This window comes from Tupaia chinensis, unplaced genomic scaffold (assembly GCF_000334495.1).
Source record: "Tupaia chinensis unplaced genomic scaffold, TupChi_1.0 Scaffold000339_1, whole genome shotgun sequence".
Taxonomy (NCBI): domain Eukaryota; kingdom Metazoa; phylum Chordata; class Mammalia; order Scandentia; family Tupaiidae; genus Tupaia; species Tupaia belangeri.
Window position 1 is genome coordinate 75,189 of NW_006159833.1, and position 6,491 is coordinate 81,679.

Here is a 6,491-nt window from a genome sequence, read left to right on the forward strand (position 1 = left end):
TCATCCTCATCCTCAAAACACATAAGGATATGACAAAAAAGGAAAACTACAGACTAATATCATTGATGAATATAGATGCGAAAATTCTCAACAAGATACTCGCAAATCATATCCGACAACATATAACAAAGATCATTCATCACGACCAGGTAGGCTTCATACCACGCCTACCTCACTGACCATCACAAAACTCACACATGAGAGAAGCCCTATAAATGTAAACAATGTAGGAAAATGTTCTCCTTCAAGGCAGATCTCCCTAAGCATTGGAGAACACACACAGGAGAAAAACCCTTTGAATGCGAACAATGTAACCCTACCCTTTGAATGCGAACAATGTGGGAAAACATTCTCCAGCAAGGGGTACCTCACTGTACATAGGAGAAGTCACACAGGAGCCCTATGAATTGAATGTGAACTGTGTAGAAGAAAGTTCTCCCAGAAGGCACACCTCACTGAGCATCAGAGGACTCACACAGGAGAGAAGCCCTATGAATGTGAATACTGTAGAAAAATATTCTCCTGGAAATCTGCACTCACTGTACATCAGAGAACGCAACACAGAAGAGAAACCCTATGATTGTGAACAATGTAACACAACTTTTTCCCAAAAGTCACATCTTACTGTACCTCTGAGTACTCACACTGGAAAGAAACAATGTAGGCAGCATTTTACTACTGGAAGGCAGGGCTCATTGTACATCAGAGGATTCCCATAGAAGTGAACCCTTAGCTCCCTTGGGCTGCAGCTCCCGGAGTGCCCAGCACTCACCGCTGCCTGCCTGCCCGCCCCCTCCTTCTCCTCCCAGTGCCTCAGAGCCGGAGCCAGAGCCGCTGCAGCAGCCTCAGCTGTGCTGTTTAAGCGATGATAAAAGACAAATAATTGTAGAGGAAGCAAAGCAGATCTTGGTGGGTGACATTGGTGATACTGTAGAGGACCCCTACACATCTTTTGTGAAGTTGCTACCTCTGAATGATTGCCGATATGCTTTGTACGATGCCACATACGAAACAAAAGAGTCTAAGAAAGAAGACCAAGTATTTATATGCTGGGCTCCTGAAAGTGCACCTTTAAAAAGCAAGATAACTTATGCTAGCTCTAAAGATGCCATTAAAAAGAAATTTACAAGTATTAAACACGAATGGCAAGTAAATGGCTTGGATGATATTAAGGATCATTCCATGTTTGGAGAAAAATTGGGAGGCAATGTAGTAGTTTCACTTGAAGGAAAACCATTATAAAGTGACAGTCAAGTGCCATCTTGATCTTAAGGAGCTTCTGTTTCTCCATCTCAGTCTATTGGAATATTATTAGGTTGATTTTTTTCCCCCTCTCTTTTCCTTTCCACTGGGTCTTTCCAACAGAGTGAATGAAGGAGATATCATTCATTTAGGCAGCCTATCAGTGATTGCCATTAGACTGTTTAATACTATTATTTTTATGTAGAACCCAAGGAATGCCTTTCCATCATATTTTAGCCAAAACAACTGGTTATATGCCTCCCTTGCAGCAAGTATTACAATGAATGTGATTGTCAATGTAAAAAGCTTAGAATATAACAAAAGGTAAGCTAATTGAATACCTTGAAAGTATTATCTGCTGGTCAGATGATAAACTTTTTTCAGTATTATAATTTCACTTGATTGCAGTTCTGTGAGGCTGCTCAAGCATTCATACACCTCACCTGCCTTGACAAGCCTATTTTTGTGACATGGCAGCACGAATATAACACTATGCATTAAAAGCACTTTTTTGTAATGAGTTTAATCCCCCAAAAGGAATGCCAATTAAGTTGTGTTAACTGTGTCATTAACTTATCCTCATACCTCAGTGTTCATTCTTGTTACCTGTGTATCTTCTTAAAAGAGGTAGCTATTAATGCTTTTTTGTTTTTCATTGAGTATATACTACTGAATAAGTGGAGTTTTAGGTTTACCATGTGAGTCTTGCAACACTAAAGATATTTTGAGTATCAGTCATGATGGCAATTTCTGTATTAATGAGCCTTAAATAGAACAAAATGGAACATTGTTTGAGATCAAACTCCCCATCCTCACAAAAATGGCCACGTTGCAATAAAAATTGTGGCATATTACGGAATGTTGCCTTGTTTTCCTTGGAAATTTTGCAGAATGTTATATGAAACAACTTTTAGGGTAAATAGCTATTATTAATCTCTATACTGGTTAGCTGAGATTTTTTTTTGTACTACATTCTTGTGTGATGTTTTCCAGATTTTCTAATTTATTTGGTTTAAAAAATAATATGTTCTAAAGCAAACCACTATAAAATACCATTGTTAAAGAATGGTAGTTTTATAAACATTATTTATTTCCTTATATGTTAATATAAAGATCAAAAATATTTTTTTGCACTTTAACATACTCTTCAGTATCTCGCATATTCTCTGGATAATTTAGGATTTTTTTTATTCATTTACATTTCTGATTATTTGAGTAGTAGAAGCAGGAAGCTCTTATTGCTTATTTGATCATAATGAAAATAATTTATAAAACCCTCTTTTGAAGTTTAATAACACTTCCAATGTTTAAGAATGTTCATTTCTGCTATTAGTTCTTATATTTTGCAAATAAAATTAGAAAAAGAAATTGATACAGCAATCTTAAACATTAGTAGCGGGACTTGGCTGTGGTCCAGACTGCTCTCCTTACAGAGAATTTGATCTGCTCAGTGTGAGCGGTTTGCTGTTAGTCAGAGCTATTTATGGCAAACACATGCTTTTGCATCTTGTCATAGGTATCCGCAAATGGCAAAACTGGACTAGATTCTACTGGTATGCAAAACAGTCATGCTAGTAAGCATTCACTTGTGGCTCAGAACTTAACCCCACAGTTCTGAAGAACACTCTGTATCATAAGACAGGAAATTGGAACTTAACCCCACAGTTCTGAAGAACACTCTTTATCGTAGGACAGGAAATGAAAAGAACCCATTTTAAAACAAAAATTTTAAATGCATGGAAGTAATTTGAGGATAATTAGATCGTGTTTCCCATATTTTTGTAAGTTTTTTCAGATGAGAACATTAAAAATAGAGGTTAATGTCTAGGCTTCCATTTAAAATTATATGAATTGCTTGGTGTCCTTTTGCACTGAGCAATTTTATTTCAGGCTTCCTGCTGTCCCTGTGAGTAATTCTGGACATTTTAATGTCTTTTTGGTAAGGCTAAACTATTGATAAGCAAAGCATGAGAATACTAATATATACTAAACCATGTGTGTAAGTGATACTTACACTATGGAATTGTTTATTAAGTTATTTTCTCTTATTAAAAAAAGGGACTTTACATTGGTTATGTGTATCATTTGTTTTTATAGCTGATTCCTCAACTTCCTTATATGCCTTTTTATAATATCAGTGATTAAATATTTCTTTAAGCTGATACTTTGATTTGTTAAATTAACAAACTGAGATTAATATAGTTAAGTTTATCTTTGATATACGTCTTTGTGCATAGAGCCAGACATTTTAATTTAAAATTAATAATGGTTCACAAGTTGAGACAAATTTGGCATTTGAAATGACCCCTTTATTTACAATGAAACAATGTTCCAGTTAGCTTTAAAGGTATATGGTGCTAATTAGCAAAATATTGAGGGCAATATTTTACTGTTAGCATGCAAAATTATAAGAGTTTAAAAATAAAATATATGAAAATATTTGAAACTGTTCAGATGTGTTTACTTATACTTCAGAACGCTAAGATTAAAAATACTGCAGCTGAAAGGCATTATCTTCAGATTGCTTTTCAGGATTTTAGTTAATATACTTTCTCTTTTTGAAATAATTTTCTTTGAAAACTGAGTTTTATAGCAATTAATTTGAGCATTTTGAGACAAATGGAAACAGTTGGCATTTGTCCCACATTAGCTATTGGCTGTCGTTTTCTATCATTATCTAAAATAGTATGGCCAGCATTGTGTATTCAGTGTGCATTTTTAGTAGACTGGAAGAAAAACCTCTTACTAGGTTTGAGTTTCTCTGATACAGATCCTTTGTAATTTATGGAATCTAGCAAATGAGCTTTGGGAGAAAATTCTTTTAAAAGTGTTTTCTTGTTATGGAATGATCCCAGCAATAGTAAATCATTGAAGGTTTCAGAAAACTTCTTTAGGTTTGATATCTGAAAATCTGATCTTGTTCTGCTCTTCATAGGTCCCATTTTTGCTGGCAAATATAATGGTAGTTGGAGATGCCAAAAACTAGGAATACTCATTTTTATATGAATATTAAAGTTACTAGAGATGTATATGCAGGCTCCAGTGAATAGTGCCTTTAGAACAGCATGAATTTATACTCTATGTCTCATCTCAGCCAGTAAAGAAATCTGAAGCTTTTCTTTTTCTCTGGAGCATCCAAATAATTGCTTTCTAGAGTTTCTGTATAGAACTGGGGTGAAGAAGTGTCATTCCTCCACTTCAATTAGCTCTCATAATACAATTGGGCAGATTAATTTCTCTGATTCTCATTTTCTTAATAATATGTGAATAATAATATCCATCTACCATATTACTGAGCATCAGATATGGAAAGCTTTTTGAGAATGGGAAAATGCTATACATATAATTTCTTTAAACTGTTCATTCATTTTTAATTGCAGACAGTGTTTGTGCTTGCCAAAGAGAGACAGGATGAGAGGAAGTAAATACCCTATGGAGGAGCATGGTCATCTTGGATCCTTTCTCCATTTCTCCATTCTTTCAGGATTTAGGTCACACTCAAGCCTGGCTTGTTTTTCACGCCACTAGGATCAAACTTTGGTTGCATAGTCAGTCATATATAATCTAGTTCCCTTAACCACTAGACTCAGTGTTAGTCTAAATCATTGATTGATTGAGAAGTTTCTTGGTATAGGATGCAAGTGCTTGTAGAAGGATAGACAAAGAGGCAGAAAGTGAGAAATCGCCCCTCCAGGAGGGATGACCATACCACAATCTCTTCTCTATTCTCTCAGGATTTTGGGTACATATACATTCAGTGTGATATTCAAGCTGCCAGGTCTGGGACTCAGACCACTGTCAACCATGTGGGAGTTTAGCATCTTAATCTCTATGCCACCTGCTGGTCCCAAATCATTTATTTATTTTTAATAGAATTATTTTTATTAAACTTTATTCATTTATTTTAATTTGACCAGAGAGGGATAGAGCAAGAGAGAGAGAGAAAGCCACCAGGTCCAGGACTTGAACTGCTGTTGGCCATGTGAGAGTCCAGCAGCCTTGGCTACCACACCACCTGTCAGCCCCTCATTCATTTATTTTTTTAATTTGACCAGAGAGAGAGAGAGAGAGAAAGCAAGAGAAAGGGCGAAAGCCAGCCACCAGGTTTGGGACTTCAATTGTCGTCAGCCACATGGAAGTGTCCAGCACCTTGACCACTGTGCCATCTGCTGATCTCCCAAACTATTCTTAATAAATGTAGTGAAATAGACAACCCTACTAGGCCAGCACTGGGGTCTAGTGGTTAAGAAGTCTGGGTCCCACATGGCCAGCCAATTAAAATCCTACCCCTGAGGCTTGAAACATATTGGGCCCTTATTCCCACAGGTTCAAAAGCCAGGCAGGATAGAGAAATAGAAGTTAAAGGGAAGGCCATCAGGTGGCATGGAGGGTAAGGCAGCTGGATCCATATGGGCAACTGCACAGCTCAAGTCATAGATCCAATGGCTGAAAAACATGCCGGGTGGGTACATGTGGGTACCTAAAATCCCAAGAGGAGAATGGAGGGGAAGACAGTAAGGCAGAGTTATTTATCTGAGGGATACTTTCTCACTTTCTCTGTTGCTGGGGTCTAGCCTTGGTGGGGGTGGGTTGACTCGATGGAGGCGGCGCAGGTGAACAGAAGACAAAGGTCTCGGTGCTTTTTAATCCTATGCCGGACACTCTCAGAGATCACTCTCTGAGGAGTGACAACTGTTAGGAATCATAGTGCCTTTTTATTGAAAATGTGATACATGCAAGAAAATGGGTGAGGGGCAGTAAAAAATTTACTCTAAGGAACAGGGTATACAGAGCATGGAAGCAATAATTATAAAACATGCTGTTTGTCTTGTCAGATTAGTTAAAAATCAATCGCAGTTTTTAGGATGAGGAAGTCCGTTTGTCTGCTGTATCTTATTCTTAGGTCTTGATTACTGGGAAGTGTCTTTTGAAGAGGGGGCTCACAAGATGTTTGATAGTTTCAGTCCCGGGCCAGTTTGATAACTTTGCTGAATACAAAGACCTAGATAGAAATCTTGTCTTGTTAAATAAAGACACACTTAATATATAAACTATCTATACATTACCATAGAGGGTGAGTCTATGATCTTATATGGGAAAGGAAGATGATCTTGTAGCTCAGGAGACAACACAGGATGTTTTATTAGCAGTTTTTCATAGTTGACAGCACATAGATGAGAAACTCTCTGTAGCTGAAAGCTACCTGTTGCTTTAGATAAGAACTCCCAGCTAAAATGGTTAATCTTTCT